The sequence below is a fragment of the Tyto alba genome, unplaced genomic scaffold (genome assembly GCF_018691265.1).
Source record: "Tyto alba isolate M040663 unplaced genomic scaffold, T.alba_DEE_v4.0 Super-Scaffold_22, whole genome shotgun sequence".
Classification (NCBI taxonomy): Eukaryota; Metazoa; Chordata; class Aves; order Strigiformes; family Tytonidae; genus Tyto; species Tyto alba.
Genome location: NW_024881296.1, coordinates 25,868,801 through 25,892,582, shown reverse-complemented (window position 1 = coordinate 25,892,582; position 23,782 = coordinate 25,868,801). Strand labels below are relative to the sequence as shown.

The 23,782-nt window shown below is 42.0% G+C and overlaps 1 protein-coding gene across 3 annotated transcripts in view; it reads right to left on the bottom strand.

Annotated features, from left to right (window-relative positions):
• The window catches only part of HIVEP2 (HIVEP zinc finger 2), a 141,499-nt gene that overhangs the window by 65,949 nt on the left and 51,768 nt on the right, over window positions 1-23,782 (bottom strand). Inside the window, exons 1-2 of one of the 3 annotated variants that reach the window (XM_032983171.2) lie at window positions 20,604-20,695; window positions 11,342-11,403 (exon numbers count right to left, since the gene is read on the bottom strand). The gene's annotated coding sequence lies outside the window, so the exon portion shown is untranslated. Of the gene's footprint in view, window positions 1-10,133; window positions 10,172-11,341; window positions 11,404-20,603; window positions 20,696-23,782 lie in introns of those variants that run through there. The other 2 variants (XM_042796249.1, XM_032983172.2) reach the window with 2 other exon arrangements.

Sequence of the window (23,782 nt, the reverse complement as noted above, 5' to 3'; positions counted from 1 at the left end):
GAGTGTCATCTTCAACCTCTGCAGACCCTTGCAAAGGCAGCACCTGTCCACTCTCTGAGATCCGCAGCATAAATGAAGTTATAGAAAAGGCAAGATGGAAAGTTTCGATTTCTGTATCACTACAGTACTAGATGAAGAAACTGAACTTAAAAGCCCTAAGTAACAATTATCCATGATGCGGTACTTGACAGAGGACTCATTACTTTAGGGGAAACACAGAGGTTTTATCATAAATTTTCAGAACTCGTGAATGTTGTTATGGGCATAGTACCACCCTGATATCCTTTTGTGATGGCCAAGACAACACAGTCAGAATAAAATAAAGACTCTGAAACAGTGTACTAAACCAATCCCTCGCTAATCTACCTTTATTTACTATGCCCAGAAAGGTCACTAAAAAGCAGTGTATTTGAAAGAAGAAAAATGTTGACCTTTGAAAAACAAATGGAAATGCAGATGAGCAGAACCTCCACTGAATTTATTCATGCCTGTGTCCAAAAGTCAGGTGCTAGCTCACATGGATACACTACCACTAAATGACATAAAGAGACCTTATGGCTGACTTAGAGACTGGCAGGGATTAGTTAAACCTGGTTTCTAAGGTTGTTTCCTATTAACACGGAGTGCCTTTAAGGCCTCGTTACCCCAGGAACCAGACAAAGGGAAAAACTGGTTTTAAGCCACATTTGCTCTCTCTGCTGTGTTCAGCAGAGCTTTAGTGCAGCTGCAAGCAAAAGACTAAGGACTGCAAGGTGGCAATTTCATTGAGACTTGTCCTCTTAAAACCTCAAGCTTTGATTCTATGTTACGGCTTCTGCTCAAAAATTAATAAAAACAGGAAAATGGTGAGAGGCCACACTGGCTGTAGAAAATCCAACTGAGGAAAAGCTGCCCTAGGAAAGGAGCCAAGAAAGTGCATGGGACCTAAAAACACTTTCAGATAACACAGTCAACATGCTAGGCAGCAAAAATATTTCTGCCAGGAAAACAATGCCACTGCTAAGAAACATAAGAAATCAAGTTAATGACTTCTCATGAGTAATAAAAGGCACAGCAATAGTAATCATTCAGGAAGTCAGACAAAATCGAAGACTAAGAAGGTGGCAAGTTAGAGAAAATAGGACAAGAAAGATCCCTACTGAATTCTACATCTCCAAAGAGTATTCAGATTCCCACCTGAGTGTTTCCAGAGATGAATACCACCGATTCTCATTCAGGAGGTTACAACAGATATATTAAAATTCAGTCATTTATATCCCAAACCATTATTGTGCTGTTCCAGAACCTTTGTGACCACCAGAAATCACTTAAATGATAAAAGAGCAAGTGCTCAAAGAAAACAAGCTATTTTTCTAACAGGACTGCTTCACAGGAGACAAGCAGAATTAGGAGACCCCAGGAAAAGGCTCCAGGCAGTCTCACTATACCTGATCTACCTACCATGCCCTTAGGATACGGTAGAGTACTTCTCACCACTTCTTTAGGGATTGCTTACTAATACACCAATCCTACAGTAGTTTCAAATGGGATTTAAAGAGGGTAAGTAAATGGAGTCAGAATTACCTTTGCTGGGGCTACTCCTTTTCTTTCACTCTGACAAGCCTTAACTTGAACTGCAGATCTAGGTTTCAGCACCTACGTTTCAGTGTTTTTCGTATCATTTCATTACAACTAGTCCTGGCAATGATAAAAAAAATCCCCAGAGGGTTTGCAGATCATCACAGCATAATGATTAGAAACCTTGATCCAAGTATCGTAAAAGTCAGTGGAACCTGGATTGAGCCCAAGGAGAAATTATTTTCCCTGATATGGGTGGTTAGCTATACATTATGCTTCTTCTGTTGATAAAAGTGAATCTTTCCCCGTGCACTGATTTTAATTACTTAACAATAGAGCCTGCTTTTGAACAATATAGAGTCATGAAAGAAATCATAACCTGAGATAGAGAAAACATGTCTTCCGTGCCCTAGGATCAATTCAAGATTCCACTGACTACAGTAACTATTGAGTAAGACTATCACACTATTACCTATAGGTATGCACATATGTATGTACACACATCTGCATTGGCTTACTGATCTGTAGATCCTCTAAACCCTTCCCTGGGAACTAGCACTATGACAAACATTTGTAGGAAGAGAGATATAGTTTGTGTGGTCATGGGGACACAGAGTGTATCTCACCTCCTGTGTAATATTATTCTCTACAATTTTATATGTTTCCCATCTTTAAAATATGGAGACATTTCTGTGGGAAAAAAAAAGTTTTAATCTAAGGAAGAAAGCAAAATATTTTAAGTATAGTCTAAAAATTTATAAGATATTTTAATTTCAACACAGATTTCAACATAAACATGAACACACTATTGAGTTTATGTAATAATTATTTGGCATTTTACATCTGCTACAACATGCAAAGTAAAATTGGTAATCATTCTAGCCTTACATGCTGTTCTTGGTGCATAGGGCTTTTTTGTCAATAGAGCTGTAATAATTCACATACTAAATGGAAGAACAAGTCAATCTGACAAGAGTTGTACCCGAAGAGAAAAAAATCACAGACACATTTGGGTTGGAAGCCGCCTCTAAATGGGTCATCCTAGTTCATCTATAATAGACACTTACCTAGTCTAGCCATGACTGACTCCACACCCTCCCATGGCAGTTTGCTCCACTGACCTAAATGTTGTGCAGTAGTAACCCCTTTCCAATATTGAACAGTGTAGCAAAGTATTCCCTGATGCAGCTTAACCACAGTATTTTTCCCCCATTTCTCTTCAATAACATTTCTCTTCAGTAAATCATCCAGTCCTTTTGCATATATGCAGTTAAAGCTCTGATTTACACTTTCTCCAGACTCAATGTACCTAGTTGTCTTGTCTCAAATACTCTCATCTTGACTTTGGGTTTTTCCATCTTCCTGAAGAGTCCTGTGAATTGAGGTTACCTTTTGGCTCTTGATCTTGTTGGCTGAAGAAGATTTGAAATGTTTGCACCAAGTCTAGTTAGGAATTTATTCTGAGGTTTGAAGTTATAAATATGTCATCACACATCTCCATGCTTTATAGTGGCATTTGTTCTTTCAAATTTAATATTGTTCTCCCAAGAAACACCTTGAGAAAATCACACATACAGGATCAATACACACATTAATGAGATGATAGCTGAAATTTAATACTGCTGTTCTTCAGGATGTGCTCTGTAATTCCAGGGAACTTCCACCCAAACTTGAACAAGGAGCGTTACCTCCTTATATAAGCATATGTCACCTCCATTAGGCATTGCCAGGAATGAAGCCATGCCAGCACCAGGATTACCTGAGCATTTACACAGAGCATCTGAAGGCTCTGAAGGACACTCTAAGTTCCAGTAGCAGGAACTTAAAAGCTCCTTCTGATATGCCTGGTCAGGCTGCAGTCATAGCAAGTGCACCACATACTTTGATTTTTAAATAACGGCCATCACCTTACACATATGAATGACTGTGACACCCCTGTGCTCCCAACACCAAAGAGGTCTAGGAGCACAGGAGAAGCTGGTGGCCTCCTCACACTTACAGAGAGAGTCTTTAGCTGAGCTGCCTGGAGTCACACACTGTGCATGCAAGGCATGTGCTACCAAACACCCACCCGTCCTAACTCTGCCAGCGTCTAACACAGACCTGTCTGAGTGATTTCTGAGCAACCCATAAAGACAGACTTGGGTGGTCAAGTACTCCATCCACGAGAGAACACCTGTGCCATTTTCAACACCTAAGGATTCACAAATATTTCCAGTTATGGATTTAAAATACAATATTCATTTGGTGTATCATTGTATCATAATGTGCATGTACTGAAGTAGATTCTAGAACTTTAAATCAGTTATTTGCCTGTAACAAAACAAGCCAATTTTCCCAGTGAAAATATATGCCTAAAGAAAGTGGTAAAGAAAGGGCTCTCACACGATAAGAGCGGACTTTTATTCTCTGTTTTGATTAAAAAAAATGGCAGAAGGTACTCAAATGGCTCACTCCACAGTTGCTTCAAATAGCTGCAACATAATACTCATCCAACTTGTTTTCAGAATCAATATGAGAAAGGTTTGGACTTTCTAGTTTTTCACTGTTTCAACAAAGAGAGGACACCACTGCCGGGACTGCCTCTGTCTACTGCCAGTATGGAAAGCTGAAAACACACTTAACAGTAGCATAGCACGAGCAATTTCTATATTAGAGGTAGATGTAAAGTCTGATACAAACAGACAAGCATTACGTTTTCTAGTAGGTAGCTCAGAAGACAGGCTTATTGACCATAAAATGAATTATCTAACCCAACCTGTATTATGTCATCTGAGTCTTTGTTTAGGCCACTACCTTTTTTACATATACATATATATATGAATATATATATAATTTTTTTCCCCAGACAACTGTCAAGTTAGATTCCTTATATAATGCTGCTGCAGTGCTAACCTGAAACATAATGACTGTGCTTATTTTAGGGTTATTATGAGTTCTGAGATGAAGAGCTGTCAAGAATTTTATTTGCTCCATATAAGGTAAAACATTGTCTTTGTTGTAAAGGGAATCCCAATTATATCTTTTTGAAACAGTAATTACAGTAATAAACAGATTAAGAGTGGTAACCACAGGTCTCCCTCCAGCAAGGCACACAAGCCCATGTCTCAGCAGGTATGTGGGACAAGGAGACAAGGTGCTGCTAACTAAACTGCTGCATCAGGCCTTAGCATACAATCCTCTGCATCCCTGAGCGCAAGAAGATGGTACAGAATACTTCAGTGCTCATGGCCAAATAGATTCAATGTTTTCTGCATAAATGAAAAACCTATGCACAGTAAATTTTCTTGATTGTTCAGTGTAGCTTTTCTGTTTTGTCATTTTTTCTGTCATTTCAGTGCAGCTTATTAAAGACTGTGAAAAGAAATGGCCTTCAGCAGGGATTGATATTCCAATCACACAATCTCAGTTTCTTCCAGAAAAAGAGCTACTGAACTGGTTCTCCAGTTTTCAGATAAGTTATATCCAACTTTTAGATTTTGCCCTTATGTTGTGATTATGTATTTCCAGTGAATTCCTATTTAATATACTGTAAGATAAACTGATACCTGTGCTGTTAGGTTCCAAATATGTTACATCAATTTGATAATGACAGTACAAGTAGGTAAGTCTCTAATGCCTTCCTATCCATTTATACGGAAGGTTTTTTGGTCATCTGTTTTTTTAAAAGACTGCTGATCTAGAGGTCTTTTAAAAGGCCTCACCTCTGGTGAACTGAGAGAGGGGCTTTTGTTGCCCAAGTTCTTGTAGGAAAAAAGCAAAGAGGTTCCTTTCCCAGGATTTCAGTTTAGCCCTTACATCAACAACCGACCGAGTAGTGAAGCATACACTGAATTCTGTTCAAAACCCTTACTGGTCTTTATCCTGGTTTATTACCGTTGTTTGTTTGCCTACTGGCCACATTTGTATCCCCAAGCACCAGCAAGGTCCTGCTCACAGCCGGCTGGCAAATCAGTCCAAGATCAGAGACCTCTGGACTGCTCCCAGCAGCTGCCTGTTTGCCTGCTCACTCCCGCTCCCCCCTAAAGCCCACGGGCTTCTTCAGCACAGCCAGGGCTCGAGGCCCAGGCTGCAGGATCAGACACCTCTGTAAAGGCCACTGAGGCTGCAATGAAACGACAGGGGAAGCAGGTAAGTCTATTTCAGTGTGTTATCAGTGGTTTTAATTTTTTAACAGACTAGGAAAAAAGAAGAAATTATAAATGTAAGGCTTCTGCTACATCCTCATCACCTTCTTGCGTTGACGCAGTTCATCTGATGCAGCAAAATGCAAACCAGAGATGGTAAGATAGCCCTGATTCACAAGTTCACTAATATAATGGGCTTCCATTTCTTGGTGCCAGCCCACAGCTGGCCACTTTGTACAGAGCCTCCTCCCGACCCTGGTCCCTGCGGGGCGAGCCAGCAGCTCGTACCCGCCACTTCCAGCTCCAGCCAAGCGACACAGGTTTACAGCTAGAGGTGAGAAAAAGGTTGCAAAGAAAAAGCAAAATTCCTCGGGAGAATGGTGTCCCTACCCATTCCCACCATACCACACCCGACTCTTCCAGTGTCACCCAGAGCCTCCTCTTTTGGGCTCAGCCCCCACCTCCACTGCCCCCTGAGCCCTCCTGGGACTCTGCTCCCTGACTGAGACACTGAGGAGTGACGGCCAAGCGTCTGTTCCTGCACACTCCACCCCACACCATAACTCTAAATGTATCTTCCAATTCTACTCACGTATTTATAGGCCCCTGCATGGGGACATATTATTCTTTCAAAAATATTACAGGAAAATGCTGCAAGTGATTGTCATAAAAAAACTTCCATCATAATTCCATTAAAAATTAACAAAAAGAAAGCATTAGTGTTGTCCTGCCAACTGGGAGCGGGGGTGTGTCTCATATTATTAAATTGAGAAGGGCAGCAATGGAAAACCTTTTTAGATTGGTGTTTCCATTCTTTCTTCTTTTGCTTGGTTCAAAAGCCCTGCATAATTAATACTGTAGTACTTAATAAATGCTTATGAACCTACTACCTCTCTGCTCTTTCCGTTTAATTAGGTGATTGACTTCAGGCATACTATAAATTATGATGACAATTTAATTACTTTTTTAATGTGCACACTTAAAAGATTTATAAACAGGAATAGAGTAGTACAGTGCACTGAAAACTAGAAATACCGTGAACTGGAGAACAGCACAAAGTAATCCCACTTAAAGTATCTCTCCAATGTCTGAGTACCTGCAATGACTGGGAGATATGGTATTTACAGTGACTGGGAGATATGGTATTTACAGTGTCTGGTAGAAACATAGAGAACTGTGTATTTCTATCCAAACACGCGTGTATGCCCCTTTGATCTTCTTTTACCACTTGCATTATCTCACTTGGCTTCATGGCAGGAACCTAAAGCAGTTCCAAGGAGAATTCAGGCTATGGACTTCAGCATCTCTTAGGTAAAGTGTGCGTAAAAAGTTGAAGACCTTTCTTTTAAACAAATCATAAAACTTCTGCCTCGTTTCATCATAACACAGTCATTGTTAAAATTTGCAGGGGGCCAAAATCTGCCACAGTATTCCATCTGGCACAGGCAAATCATGAAAGATCACAGATTTCATCATCTCATGAACAGACCTTTCCTGGTCAGGAGACAGAAATGTCTGTCTGGGAATATTTCACACTATCATCACCACATACTGCAACAACTGAAGTTAGCTCTTCTAATATTGTTGTTATGTCATCTAGGACTCATTCCCTTGTCACTTACAGGAATGTAAATTATAACCAAATTCACAAAGCTAAGAGAATTGCATATATAACAAACTGATTAAGAATCAGACCCTGGTATTCACTTCAAACCAGTTCTCAGAAAAGTACAATTGATAAACTAAAAATACTATTTTTAAATTGAAATAGTTTAAGATACTAAGAGAAAAGTTAACCTATCTAAATGTCCAGACATTTCCAACCCTTGATCGGTCATTGAAAACAAAGAAATCATCACTATTTTCTGCAAGTTACCTGTCGCCAACATAGAGAGACGACAGCATTTGTTTTAAATCACACTGTGTGCTATATTGGTGAAACTTTCTCATGTAAAAGAGTCATTAAAATTTGGGCTAGAGGAGACACTTTCCCATCTGGGAGCTGAATCTGGTTTGGTGTGACTATTCCTGTCTGTTAATTTAGCAGTATAAAGTATAACTGTACATTCTTGGCATACTTACTGGGGATGCTGGCATCTCTGTAACCAGAACTGCTTTCAGAGAGGGTAAAAAAAAGACTGGGCAATTCACAGCACACTAGAAAAATGATGGGCAATTCAGTGTTTTAAGCATCATCCATCAACAGTGTTGAATAGCCAAAAGGGAAAAAAAATTTAAACGTATCGCCAAGGCACAGTGCCATGATAATTGTCTCTGGTTTTCCTTTTTAATACAGGAAAAAAAAAAAAACAAAACGCAGACGCTCGTCACGCCCAGTGAAGCTGAGTGGAAAGCAGATCAATCCCACAGCTTCCTCATGCGTCTGTCCACCTCGGCGGGCACAGAGCAGGGCCAGGAAAGGTATAGGTAAAAGAGAAAATGCCGGGAGGCTGAGCGGCGCGGTAAATCACAGGGAGCTGCTTTGTCTGCAGCTTCCGTTCTCGGAGGAGCTGCACGGGGCTGAAACAATGGCTCTCCTATGGAGCTGCGTCTCATCTACCTCATCTACAGCCGGTGATGGATGATGGGTCAAGAGGGCAGCAGACTTTGGGTGCACAACCCTTAAATACTTTATCAAAGATGGCAAAAGGCCATGTACTACAATAACACTGCAAATACTTCCTTTTGCTGTAGAGCAGACAAATTCCTTCCTCTCTGCTGGCTAAATCTGAAGCTTTTGGTTCACAGCTCAGAGTGTGTACAAGTTTTATAGTCACAAAACATAAGCGTAAAAAAGCTGTGTTTTTATTCCTGAGACCATTCAATTGTAAACATTCTCACAGAAATTAAAAGTCAGCCCTATCTGTACTGAAATCCTATGCAGCCATAAATATGTACTTCTAGGGATTTATGGTGTTTATAGACAATAAAAGAAGGCACGTTTCACTCATTTTAAAAATTGAAACTGCATAATAAGAATTGAAAAAATTTGTAAAACTGTGTAAGTCATCCAAACTTTTCATACTGAAAGGGTTTCCTGAAAGAAAAACATACTGATTTTATAGAAGTGAAAAGTTCCATAAAAAAAATATAAATTTTGTCCCTGGTTTAAATTAAGATTAATAAAAGTAATAGGCCTTGTGATATAACAAGATACTTCAATAATAACAGTTGAACAGTATTGCTGCGCTACCCAGTGAATTATAATTTAACAAGATATACGAGATGAGTTGGAATACCTTCACACCATCAAAATAACTTTATGCAAAATAAGACTGAAGCAGTATTTTAAATGTTCTGAAATAAGATATCTTGCTGTATAAGAGTTGTCAAGGGTTTGTCCCAGTTTAGAGCGGAGGTAAAGTACTTCAGAACCTTCTGCCACTTAAATGTTCTTCCAAGCAGTTTTGTCTTCTGTTCCTCCTTAGCTGCTGCTCTCTGTTTATCCCCCTGGATATCTTTCAAACTTGATCTAACTGCTCTGAATTTGACAATGTAACCTAACACTGTAACAAGACAGAAAGCTGTGGCCTCATGTTTGGTTTCTAAAGGCTGCATCAGAAAGGAATCTCCAAAAAAACCTCCGAATCAGCTGTGACCATTTCAGCTCCCTTACCAGCTGACTAGAGCTTCAGCAACAGAAGACGACCACTTTGCTGCCCACCCACACGACCCCAGAAGCCAAGGTAACGCTGTAATACGGGAATCATTAATGGCCACGGCACCTAATACTGGCTCATAACTTTCCCATTTTGGAGACTCTGAGGAATCCGTTCCCATGAAAGCATTGAAGCTACTGGAGCAGGTTTTCTGGCAGCACGGTGCCGGCAGCGAGGCAGCAAGCTGCGCCGTCCCACCGCGCGCGTTGCAGCGACACGGGAAACCTGCACCTTCCGCCTCCGGGTGCCCCACGGCAGAAGAAACGGGTGGTTTCCCTCTCAAAGATCTTACAGCATTTTATGCTACAGCAGTGGATTTGCATAATTTCGATCAAACAATGTATTACAAATCTTACCATTGATTTTGAACTTAAACGCTTCAGAACTGAGCAAAATAAATGTTCAGAAAATGGTCTCAGGTTGGAGGTATCTCAACTTTCTTATAGCCCTGCTGAGCAGACTACAAGCAGGCCTGTCACCTCTAATTCAACCAAGTGTAAATTTCCGATTAAAAAATAAGTAATTTTAATTAATAGTCATAATGTGTACTGAAAAGCTTCTAAAGCAATAAAAGCTTTTGCACAGCTTCTATCACCCAGAAAGCAAATATGCACATAGGTTACTCACCCTCTGGGTATTTTCATTCCTTTTTCAGAGTGTGAAGCTAAGATTGGCATCAAACTGCGTCGTATTTTTAATGTGTTTTGCATCTGAACTGAGAGGCACTTGAGGAGCCACAGTGATGTCCCAGAGAAAAACATTTTGAATATAATTCTTCTGCTACACCCACCTTCAGCTCATGGCCCAGCGCTCTGCTCCCTTTTATTCATCCAGGTAAGGAGAAGCTGACAGCCGGGGGAGGGAAGAGATTGGGAGCCATATGGAGCTAGAGTCAATTTTCAGTATGTATTTGTGAATAGACACAAAAGAGATAAATGCTGGCATGCATAAATTCATATCTTATCAATATCTATTCTGGTACTTACTGTCAGAGTAATTTATTCAAAAAAGGCTTTTAAATGCAAACACCGGTTTAAATAAAAACCCAGATCCTTAGAGAGGCACATTCCAATCCTTACTTATCCCTTGCCACAGCAAGTCCAGGATCCTGATGGTGAGAAGCAGGAGGCAGAAGCCCACTGGCTCGGTTTATCTCCCAAAGCCAAAAAAGAAACCGCTGCAAATAACCAAGAACCCAAGAGAGAGTTTCTCCAGGCTGCTGCCCAAAACAAGTGCCCCAGGAGCCAGGCTGCTCGAGCAGGGGTGGGCAACCAGCCCGGCGCACAGAAGCACTGAGGGTCCACATCTGAGCTGCTCATGCAGAGGGCAAGTGGAGCTGATAGGTTCACATGCAGTTATCTTGTCATGACAAAGGCTGTCAAAATTACAAGGATTCAGTAGTTTTGCTGCCTGTAGCCACTGTACCTACAGATGCTCAGTTTCACTTCTCAGACTTATTCAAATTATCCAGCCCTCATGGGTCCATGAACCTGAGCTTCAAGTCTCAACGTGGAAGGGGATTTATTAAAAGACTGCTGGTGCATCTGATCGTGACAAAATGCTAAAATAAAAAAGTAATGAAACACATTGAATATTTCTAAACACCAGAATATGTTTGGCCTGGATCCAGTGGACACATTTGATTTCCACTGACTCCCCTATCACAGATTGTTATCTCCACAAACTGTGATCTAAGGCCACCATACAATAAGAGCGAGAGGACAGCAGAGCAAAAGTATCTGTGAGAGTCATTTGTTCCATTAGTCAGAAATTGAAATTTTAAAAAGCCACTTCAAATGCTAACAGAATGCAAAAACCCATCACTTCCATCCAGAGCGGGGCAAAAGACCTTATTTGTAGGTATTGATCAGAACACGTGTCATGGCAGAAAACTTCTGGACTTTATTCACATCTCTTAAATAGCTATGTGTCTGGACTTGGGAAAATGGTTTTAATTTTCTATGCTTTTTCAAAATAGTAATAAAAACACATACCCACCTTACAGAACAGAGGCTTCATCAATGTTTCTAACTCACTCTCAGCTTCTTAAGTAGACAGTCCTGCAAAAGTGCAGAGTACCATTATTCGGATTTTATTTCCTTTAAAAAATTTTAATCATTTCTAGGTTTTTTTTTTTTTTTTCCCGGTAGGAACAATTGTGGATGCACAAAATCAGCATCTCTGATTGGAGGCTGGCTCAGGCTCCTGCCTCATGCATATGTGTACATCATATTCCTACATCTTCCACAATACATACCACAAGTCTACAAAAAGGTCAGTAGGACACAAACCAAGCAATGCACATCTAAATCTGAATGCAGAACAAACAAAAAAAGTGGGTATTTTTAAGATCAAAACTCTTTCCCAAGAACCCAGTCTTCCCAGTCACACAGCCAGGATGCAACATGTAAGAAACAGCTTTCTGAGGCACTGTGGTGTCTTCTGAATCACTGCCATTACCCGAGAAAACCCCAGGAAGTGGTTTGGATGAGAAGCTGGACCCGACTTGCGTAGGTATCAGCTGATGTCAGAGTACACACAGCACAAAGCCCTAACAATATGGACATTGTGAAATCAGGAATAACCTTCCCTTATCTCTTGCAGTTTGGGAAATCATTTCTAACCCAGTGACTACAGATCTTAGGAACAAGTCAAACAGTTAGTTATTCACTGCGTGCTTCATAATTAATCTCCATTTCAGGCCAAATATTTGTATGCCCATAATAACATGAAGATCTCCAGTGAGGGAAACAACAGCATGAGCTTTTGGACCTCCTTCTGCAAAGCAATTCATTTTTCCATAAACAGTAACTATTTAGCAAGGACAAAGCAACAAACCCGACAGACATCTGTGTAAACCAATTTAAAAGGATGGTGACCTCATAAAATTTTTCAAACTAATGCTCTCCGTTTAACTTCTGCCACCCCATCCTGCCCCAGCAGACGCTGGGTTTGAGCAGGTCCTTGGGCAAGTGCAGCGCTTCCTCTTTAGGGAAAGCCGGTACTTCAAAGTCACAGCGATTTCAAACCTGTGAGAAGAGCATGTCAATGGAAATACCTCGGCATATATGGAAGCAGAACAACCTAACGGGCAGCCCACGCGCCCCAGAGGGTGCTGCCACAAAGCTCTGCACTACGTTTGCTGGCTGAGCTTCCTAGAGGTATGAGGTCAAGCGAGTACAAAGGTTCAGGCCACCGATGATAACACAGTCCCTGCTGAAGTGTGTTCTTTCTTATGACCCGGAGAGAAGTCAGCACAAGCACAGATGGCAACCACATTAGAAAGGAAGATAAACCTGACAGCCTTAGAGCAAAACTCACACATCCACACATAGCGCAGCTATCCTGTACGCACCCGAGATGGCCGCAGCATCCACAGAGCCTTCTGCTTCTTTGAACTTGAATCAAATGAAGCTTCAGGCAAAACATGCAAAATAAAATACCAAGTGGAACACCTACAAACAGCTGCAAGTAATAAACACCCAAGGCTGTGCCTTGCATCAGGTCACTTGCAGAACTGCCCTTTATTTAATTTCCTGAAGTCAGTCAGAGCCACACGAGAGCTGAGAGCGGGGTATATCAATCAGGAAGACGGTGATACTAGACCATTGGTAGCACAACAGAAGGAACTACACAAACTCCTTTGCAAAGGCATGTGAACTACAAATATTTCAATATCAAAGAAGCTAACTGAAAGAAATGTATATACTCTTCCCATTTCCAAGCATCAGAACAACATAACAGTATATTAACTGTATTTAAGGGGTAGAAGCAAGTGTTTGCTTCTCCTTTATATAAAGATGATGTTTCTAATCCATGTAGTGCAGACATGGTAAAAATTACCTCCCACAATGCCAAGGCTTGTTACATTGACTCTTTTTCTCTTTAGTCTGCATTTTCAGTCATTACTTTACTGTTCCCATTCACCAACGCCTGATATTTGTGCGCCTGATAGTTGTGTTTGCTTTAAAATAATGGCTGTGAGGGGAAGGTAAGTTGCCCTTCTGACCCAGCGTATAATTGTACAAGTGTTTGCAATAATAACCCACTGTACATGTAAAGTGACATTTCTCTAATTGGCATTTGCTGAACGCAAGGGCACTCTCTGCAAACACAGTGGCTTTTTTATTGGCAACCTCTCTAATTATCCCACTCTTCCTAACACAGAATCTCTTTTCTATCATTAGAGAAGAACAAACCGCTCCTCACCACAGCCACAGTAATGCTATATATTTCATATTACGTACCTGTGAACACTATTAAAGATTAGCCTTAAAAGACAAAGTAGTATTAACAGCCGTCCTGGGAATTTGTTACAGAAAAGGGAGCAATTCTGGCCTTTGAGTCTGTGTTTCAGTGCCTTTTTGATATGCTTCAGAACAAAAGTTCAAGCTGCGTCTCATTTCAGTTTGTCACATCTTGTTGCGTATAAAAGTGATGACAGAAATTCAAGAGAAGCAGGGCTGGTGCTGTTTCCCCTTGCCCTCAGTTCTGCTGTGTCAACTGGTGCTGGCACATGCAGCGTATTTCTCTACTTCCTTTGTTTTTGTCTTTCCTTGGTCAATGATTTGAGTTCCTACCCCGACATCTCCGACAGCCCTCCTGTTGGCTGCTACGTTATGTAAAAACTCAAAAATGGCTTAGGAAACATTTAAATCTGTGTTATCTTGGCGAGCGGTTAATCCTTGAAGCAAATGCTGCTCACACAATGGAGCGCCTGCATTTCCTAGCCCGTCATGGAGATGTTGTGCTTCATCTCGTGAGGCTGGAAGGAATGCACAATGCTTTGTAACATACCTCTGACTTTCTGATTCTACTATATAAGCATCTTGTTATCAGTTTTTATAGGGAGGGAAAATGGGAGAGGAAATTCCTGGAAGAGATTACAATTGTCAAACCAGCTTTTGATATCTTTTAAACAGCTGAAGCATTAATTTTTTGGCGGCGCTGTCAAAAGTCTATGAGGGCTTCCTGGCTGCAGTGGAAGAAACAGTACATTTAGTTCAACTACAAGATGTACTTTTTAAAAAATCCATATGAAAACAGACTCATTTTTCATTTTTTTGTTAATATGTGTTTTTGCCCTGCAGTTTCAATAATATTTTTTGTAAGATCTTCCAGTCTCAAGAAAGAGAAAGCAACTTGGAGCTAACGCTTTAATAAATTCTTGTTTATATTATAGTCAAACCAGAACAAACAAAATAAAGCTTCAAATGACATTTTTATAGGAAGTCAAGAAAAAGATTCATGTGTCTGAATATTTTAGTTACAGTATGGTAGGCATGATTATTATTTCCTGTAAAGCCAAATTGTAGCTTTAAACAACTGGAAGAAGGCTACTCTGGGAATACAGCATGGATATGACTTGGGCCTCTAAAGAGTAGCTAGATATAAATACCATACAATTTTAATGCAAAACTCCCATCAAGTATTCTGGGAATTCTGCAACGGGGAACGGCAAGACATGGCCATGAAAAATCATTTTGGAGTCTTCAAAATACCACCATGTTGGATTTCTGCAAATGCCTCCCTTTGTGGTAAAAAGTGCCAAAAACTTTCAGGAATAAGGCTTGCAGTGAGACAGGCAAGAAAATGACATTTTTTTAAGTGATCATAAAATCCCAGAAATTAGATCAAAAAGGAAATGGCCGAAGTCTATTAGATCATCTCGTACCCAAATAAGAAAAATCTACAGTGTTTTGTCCAGGTCACTTTTGAGTTACACAAACTCATCAGCTCTTCTGGTTTCCATCAGGAGAACAGACCTTCACCGTAATGAATTTTTCCTGGTAGTTAACCTAATACTCCTTTTGCTCATTTGCACCGTTTTTCTCCTTTACACCAATTTGAGACTGCTATTCCCTTCTAGATGATCTTGGCTTTGATGCTTTTACCACTATGCTATCTAATTTAATAGCAATCAGGGTAGAAAATGTTAAGCTAAAAAGAGCAACTGATCTTCTGATTTGCAACCTGTCTCCCTCTGTAACCAGAGCAAGCTTCTGGTGGAATGAGACCTCAGCCCCTGGACAAGAGTCAAGAGGGTGAAAAATCACCACTGTTTGCATTTAAAGACAGGCTGTATTTCATCGACACATGGCCCTGAGCTTTACAGAGAACAGAGATCTACTAGCAAAGCAACCTCAGAGGTTCCTGTTCTCTTCACTCAATGTGATGCCTCGTGATTTGGTTACACTACAAAAATCTGGTTACTATTACTTCTCCCTGCACATTAGTGAAAGAGTTTAAAGAGTTTTGTGTCTCCTAGTTGTCATAACCCTATTCCTTTCTCATTCCCAAATTACAGACTTCCTGATTAGGTTTCTGGCTGGCCTTTGTATGTGGAAATGGAATTCCCTGGAGGGGGAAAGGAGTTTCACACCGCAGATTGATATCCTACTTCCCAAGCAAGGGACAGCAGATGTCAGGACCTCATAGACTGACTTTGTGTCTCCTCTGTCCCTGAACAGAGACGCTCACAAAAAGCATGCAGAGCAATCCCCAAATGTGTATTCATTTCACTGCCTATAATAAGTGTGTGAGAAGGAAATCTGCAGAGAGTCCGTCCTTGAGCATGTTGGAATAGATCTGTGAAAACACAATGACTACCTGATAAGGAATCTAATTTTTTAACTTAGTTGCTATTATTTCTAACTAGCAGGGTAGCAACTGGCAATTGTGCTTGAGAAAAAGAAAGGCTGGATGAGTTTCTGGAAAACTTCTCAATGCTAAAGGCCTGTCTGAAAAGGGACAAAGTCATGACATGAAACTACAGACACTTGGCAAACTCCACAGCAATCTTGAATTAGTGGCTTGTACTGCACACGTTATTAGCTATTGCAGTATCATGTAAATCCTTCATGACAGTGATATTTTTGAAGTTCTGCTGTATTGTCAGGTGTCCTGACATTACCAAGGCTCCTGGGGATGTCACTGCACAGCATTTCTTTATTGCCTCCTTTACACCAAGTTTCCAAGCCAATCTGAACACCTTGCGAAGGGCAGGATCTGCCTTGGGAAGACTTTAACCTAGGTTGGAAGGGAGCTTCTTCTCTAGCTGTCTCCTTGGGGCATGAGACCTCTTAACCCAGGATAGTCTTGTTCCTTCCCCACTCCTATCTCAGGAGTTATGTACAGCTTTGCATCTGAAAATAGGAGGCTGGTAGGGAGTGCTCCTGGCTGCAAGCAGATGGACAAGGACTCTGCGCTGAGTCACTGGCAGCACACCACCACTTGTTGAGCTGTTTGAGGTCCTGCAGGAAAAATGCTCACTTTGTGGCACTAAAGAGAAATACTGCCAAGAGCAAAAATCCCTGCAGGAATTACTGTGCTGTGTATATACAGGACACAAAAAAGGAGACGAAAAAAAGACTTTGCCACAGTTGACAGGAGTTGGTGCCAGGCTACTGACGTAAAGGAGGTACCTTCCTGTCTGCCACAGTATACAGGCTTCACCTGCAATATCTCCCTTCTCTCCTCTTCCCCATGTGCAAACAAATGGGTGGATTCCTTTCAAACTAACTTGATGCCAGGGTAACATTTACAAATCTACTAACAGAGTGGCAGCATGGTCTTGGATCTCCAACAGTCTTACGAAAGTCACTGGCTACTTGCAGGAAGGACTGAGCTGACCAAGGTCATCAGGCACAGAGCATGCAGGAGGAGCTGAAGTGTTATCTGACTCATTCATTCCCATTATTGTACATGGTAACATCAAAAAAGATGGAAGGCTCTACATTTATCTTACCAATTGGATTTGAAAAATGAAATACCACAAGAATCAAATACCAATACCTTTTTTCACTTTTCCAACTCTTCTTTATGCTGTATTTTACTTATACTATTTCACTGCATTGCTTTTCTTCCTCTTTGCTCTTTATTACTCCACTCACTACAATCATCAACAATGTTTATGAGTAATTCCTTATTTTTCCCAGCAGCAAAATAATGTCTAAATGAGGCGATGGCTAACCCATATTTCTTCCATGGCACCTGAAGAAACAAAACCCCAAACAAACCAATGAAACTATCCAAGCCCTTCTTCCTCACACAAGCTGTCCAGAATTGGAGTTTCCTAGTATCTAGGAACTGGTTCATCAATTTCAGTGGGACTTTATGGAAACACAAAGATGACCTTGAGAGATCAAGTTATTTATGACCATAAGATGATTTTGAACTAACACAATCAAAAGGTGCCCTGAAGTAGTGAAATCACTACTTTGCCTCATATTTCAGAATACTTTTATAACGTATAGCTGGCTCACAGTAGCAATATACCTCTACTTGCATTAATGATTTTGTTAATGACGGAGCAGCACTGCCTGCTCTATACAGTCACTCTTCAAACAAAACAGTGCCGTCAGATGGGAGGGCCATGGGCAAGGTGAGCTTTGTAATACCTTTGCTGTTCTTCCCATCCCAGGGCACCTCTTTATTCTCAAGAGTATTCAAGCATGGAGAGTCCTTCGTCAAAATGATACAAAACTATTAAACACCAATTCATTGTTATGATCCTCAACAAATACCCCGACACTACAGCAGCTGTACAGAGTCTGCCATCATAGATTTAACAGGTAGGAGAGAAATTAACTGTATTTAATCTTTAAAAAAATTTCAGAATGAAGCCCCTGATATTCCCGTGTCAGATTCAGTCTCCATTTTTGCCTCCCAGGTATGGTAATTACAGTCCCGTGCCCCCTGGGAACTAGTTGCACACTGAAACACCAACACACTTCGGTGGAGGAGGGAGAGGTTTACTGTTGGAGTTATCACAAGATGCAGCAGTGGATGCTTTGACTTCCAGTGAATGTGCAGTATTCCTTGCTCACAACACCTAATTATTTTAACTACCAAGATTAAATATCTGGTTAGCTGTTGTCCAGGGCTACTGACAGGATCTTAAAGGTGGCCATTGAACAGGCAAAGGCTCTTTTGGAAAAACAAGGCTTTAGCCACCATGGTCATCGTTTTACAATTCAAGCTGTGCAAGCAGCACTTGGTGCCTGCGCTTAGTCACTGAAGTCAGCAGGGGGGAAGGCATACTGACCCAGGCATCCCCCTGGCGTGACTTCACTGCAGGGTCAGCACCTAAATTAGTTTGTCCCCAACACAACACCTCTGTCACACCATGCAGGGAGGTACCTACAGACAGTGCCACATGTCAGTTTGCACTTCATCCCTCCGCCTTGCAGACAGCCCCAGTGCCAAGCATCAGGAAATGGCAGGCAACTTGCTAACACTTTTTCCTAGCAAACAACGACTCTTTCTGAAATGTTTTGAAGGCCTGCGGAGTCTTTCTGGGAAGTTGGTGATGCTGAGCTTTCGCACAAACACTGTAAGTGAAAGCTACTCTAAAACACTATCACTACGCTAAAATACAATCCCCCTAAAAACAGGGGGAAAGGAGGTCAATATTAGTTGAAAGATATTAACGTGGAGCTGGGCATAATGATTCCTAGAAAGCTGTGGCAAATAATACATATAGCAACACTAACCAGCTAGCAAGCTTTACATTTTCTAAGGACAGTACCCCAGGAAAATTCACTGAATTTTAATGCAAATTACTCAAGATTCATCAAGCTTTTTGTGCTTAACCTTTTACAGATTTTGAATTATATAACCAGTTTGTCATGAATCACAAAGTCTTATTGAAGTGACTGCAAAAAAAACCCCAAAAGCTATAAAAACAAAGGAAGAGTATACTCATAAATCACAGTTCAATGAAAACCTTTTCATTCCCTCCTCTCCCCTGATCTTCCAAGCCTCTTTTTAATTGCCGCTTCTCTTCCTACTACTTCTGTCGGATGCAGCTCTTAAGCAGCACTCAACTAGCCAGGGAGCAGATAAGGAAACCAGCTTCAGACCCAGCATGTGTGCTGTATCAGGCACCTGTCTGCAGGAATGGAAAGGTATACATAACCTGTATGGCTCAGAGCGAGGGCAGCCACACTATGCCAGCACACGCACCACTACCGAAGGCAGCTTTATGTAAGCACGGTGTCAGGAGATGCACAGACATGGGTTAACTGGCTCCTGCAGGAAGCCTGGTTTCATTCATTAACTACGACCTCTGGGCTAGTACATGCGGAGGAGGAGGTACATGGGCAAGTTAAAACGAAGCTCCTGTTTTCCCTCTGAAAGTTTTCAAGTCTCAAAATCCTACACAAAATCCAATCTGCTGTCACCTGAGTGAAAAACAATAGTAGGCACTCAAATAAGTAAGACCCGCATGAGAGTTTGCCAGGCCAGCCCATGCCGAGGGACACCTGCCAACAGGAAGAAGTGGTGAGGAGGAATTTGGATCCAGCTGCTATCCTCCCTCAGCCAAACAATGCCGCACGATAAACAGCATTAAGGACTTTTTTTTTTAATCATCAATCACACCAAGAGCATCCATGTCTGTCATTTTTACTCCCTGGTTTCCAGGAGAAGGGCTCAAGAGACTTCTGAGATCGAGTTCAGATAAAGCTGATCTCCTGTTTCCTATCACAGCTGTATCAAAGGGACTGAGCCCGGGAGAGACGGGAAGAACAGGGGGGAAAGAAGAAGAAATGACAAAGTGCCTTGCCGTAGGGCTGACTCAAGCTGCTAAATTCATCACAGGTAACACTTAAAAAATCTCATAGCTGTCTTGCAGCCCCATTTCACACATCAGCTTCTGGCAGAAAGGCAAAGTGGAAGGAGAAAGAAGGAATAATTCAGTATCTGCAGTCGTTATTTTCATAATATGAAGTACTAAACACCAGGAAATGAACTACAGCCACATGCTCAGTGGGTCACTGTGGCAGGTGCAACTTAACCTTAAAACCACGTAGCCTACTGCACCTTCAGATTTAGCCCAGATAGCACCTGGGTTAAGCACTCCAATAAGCCTGCTCACTGCTCATGGGCAGTAACAAAAAGGGTTAAGAAAACAATCGGGCTGCAGCTGAAAATTCCACAGCACTTCCCTTCACAGAGCTGCAAACTGCACGTCTCCTCGGGACAAAACAGACTGACGAACTGCCCTAAAGATCAGCCAATTAAACACATTGAGACGCCACTGCCACCGGCGGAGATGTGCGGCTGGAGAGCTCGGGAGAGTTAGTCACAGCACCGCGGTCACTCGGCAGTCCCCTGGCGCGGCCACTTCCCCGGTGTCCGGGGGAGCGTTCGGTTCAGCTGCGCGTCGGAGCCGGATTCACCGCCTTGCAGCCGAGGAACCCCCCTCTCCTTCCTCCCCGCCTCAGCTCCCGGTGAAAACCCAGTATCTGGGTAATACCTGTGTTTATCAGCAGAGCCATCCCGTGTCTTCGGTCATTCAAGGAATTTAACAGCCTGGAAATTCCTGTTGTCCATTATTTGAGGTCACAGATAAAAGCTAAACAGCAGCCGTGACTCCCATCAATCATAAGTCACTTGCTGATAGAGTGTATGGTAGGAGACCTACTGATGTAAGCTAGTCACCAGAGAAAATACCCACTGATGACGCATATCCAGGCACAAAAATAGTTACAGGGCCCCCAAAGGGATTATTCAACAGCCTACATTTAGATATTCTTACAAGAGACCCGCAGTCAATTTGCTGCTATTAGATGGCTGGGGAACGTTGAAGTTTAAGTTTCCTCAGCAGACATAACCACAAATAGCTGGTTTAAATAAGCTACTGCAATTACAGGCTGTTTTGTAAATTTTAACACTGCATTATAGGGATTAAGTCTAAACAGAACAACTGGCTATAAAATGCTGTATAGCCTTTGCTCTTACTATTTACCAATCCCTTCTGTATATTAGCCAGCAATGAAAAGAACAATTTAAAATTAATTCACAAATGCTCAAATTAAGTTCCTTGTGCTACCCAAGAGCAATGTTTGTTCTAAAAACCAAAATCAATATACATGAAATGGTGTGGGATATTTTGGTGATACTTCAATGCTATCTGGATCAGCTTCTTTGTAAAATACTTTTGGCTTCATTTTCACCCCTCTTTGACATTTGCCTCTCTACTGCTCAAAAAAAAAATAGACCTGCATAGTTAATTTTTCTCACACAAATCAAAACCAAGTAAAGCTAAGTTCCTGACAACATGCAAAACCATGTACCACGCACCTGCTCTGAGCAGGGGCTAGAAAGATGACCCCCAGAGATCCCTTCTAGCCTAAATTACTCTATGATTATGTGCAACTGGATTCCTTTTTGGCATTAATACTAAGTTAAAAACATAAACCTTTAAATTAACCAATCAGCTGGTAATCCCACAATACTCCTGCCCCCTTCAACAGTTTCAGGATCCTTCTCATGCCCTCACAGCAACCAAACTTACTGGGAGATAACTGAGACTACTAACCCTGCTGATGGCGAAACACTGACTGTGCATTTCTGGCAATATGAAAATCTTTATTTTTTCAATTAACTGATTTTAACATCCAAGCCCCCTTTTCAGAAATAATTTTGGTGCTTAGGAGTCCAAAAGTTAATGACTTTCTATTGCATACTTAAAATCTAAATGTAGGAAAGTATTTTATGACTGATGCCTACTTCATTGACATACTTTTGGAAAGCATTACCTAGCCAAACAAACAGGGATTTATAGTGTTTACCCTGTAAAGCAGAAAAAATAAATGTTCCAGTCCACAAACTTCTACCTCACTTTCTTCATTGATAGCGTGATAACATTGTTAAAAATAGCACCAAAAATTATTTTTAGCATAACTGTTGCGCAAAGCCCTCACGTTTCCCTCAAGCATCTATATGCTAGCAGTCCACATGTCCTAATTTAACAGCCCTAAGAAGAAATATTCATTGGTGCCCTCTAGCTGATTATCTTAACGAATTTGCTGCAGACACCTAGCACTGGTCTCTCTTTTCTCCTCCTGATATTCCTAGGTCTTTCACTGGTGCCCTCTCAATGCAACACCCTGGAATAAAACAATTTGGTTCCTACAGAAAATGTGAGAGTCAAAATACTGAAATCCCCTACTGCTCTCAATTGTAGGAGCTCTTACAAAAAATAACACAAGCGTCATGAAAAATAGGAGGGATGTAGTGTACAATATGATGTCACCAAGAACCTGTGCAGTACCTAAATATACTTTGTGGCAAGTTTGCAAATTCCATGGGAAAATACAACCTGCAGTGTTTCATGTGAAACACACGAAGCCCCTCACCTGTTCAGAGGCAAGTATTATAATCCCCCATTCTGTCAGGAGCCTTTAAACAGCTTCTAAGCCATAGACGATGTTTTGCCACCCATTCTGAAATGCACGTAACGTTAGTTAGATCAGACAGGTTCACAACTCACAGCCCGGGACCTCCCTTTTGCTGTCGCACAAGCGTGAGCGAGTGCAGAGAGCTTGCCTCATCTTTCACTCCAACATCTGTCAAAGGGGCACGCACCCCACTCCACACGCTGTGTTCCCCTCCCCTCTCCTTCCAGCCCCCTCTCCATGAGGGCCTTTTCTGGTATGGCTGAGGTACACGGCCCCACCACCACACCGCTGCCTGGCTGGGGGGGAATGTGCCTGGAGCACTGCTGCATCCTCAAAGGTGTAAAAGCTGCGAGGCAGGGATACCGACGCATACCCCGGACACCACCTCTACTGTCACGGGTGAGGCAAACGAAACAGTGTCCAAATCCCAACCAGGAGATCCCCCAGCTGGAGGGAAATCCCCGCTGAGGAAGAGCTGCCCCAGGAGACGCCGTGCCTGTGGTGTCCCCAGCCCCGGCCCCAAGGGAGGAGCCGAGGTGCCGGCCGAGCACAGGCTGCCAGGACAGCTCTTTGGCAACTCCACCAGCGGGTGCATCTGCTCTGAGTCACACCCGCGGCCACTGGCCACTCAAAGGACACGAGAGGTGGGGAGGCTGCGTGGAAAGCAGGGCTGAAGCTCTGTCGTCTTCCTCCTTGCCCAGCTGCACGAGGCAGATGCTGACTGGAGCTGGCTGCCTCTGCGCATTTAGTTAAATCCACAGAGACGTCCGTAGCACCACATCAAGAAAAGTAAACGTAGAAGAGAGACAAGGATCTGAAGCTCAACATAAATACTGTGAGATTGACTAACTTTTAGAGCTGCATTCATAATTCTCAAAAGGTCTGTTTATACCTTGACTGGGAAAAAGAAAGCCGCAGCATACACTCTCTTATTTCTGTGTCTGAGCAGGAGCTGTGAAGCACTAACTGCTCAAATGTTTGGGAAGCACCAGGCTGCTCCTGCAACATCCAGCTGGGCTTGGAAAGTTAACTTCCCACGTGCCATTTGCCTGTTGAAACGCACAATGGGTTAATCACAGTGGCCAGGCATTTTGGAAGGGTCCTAGGGCCCGGTTTCTCTCGCATCTTACTACAACATTACAGCTAGCACTACTTTCACACACACCCCCAGGAAAAGGACACCACTCAGTCAATACTTATTAAGGGGACGCAATCCAAATTGCTACATCATTAAAAGACCAAGGGGTTGTTT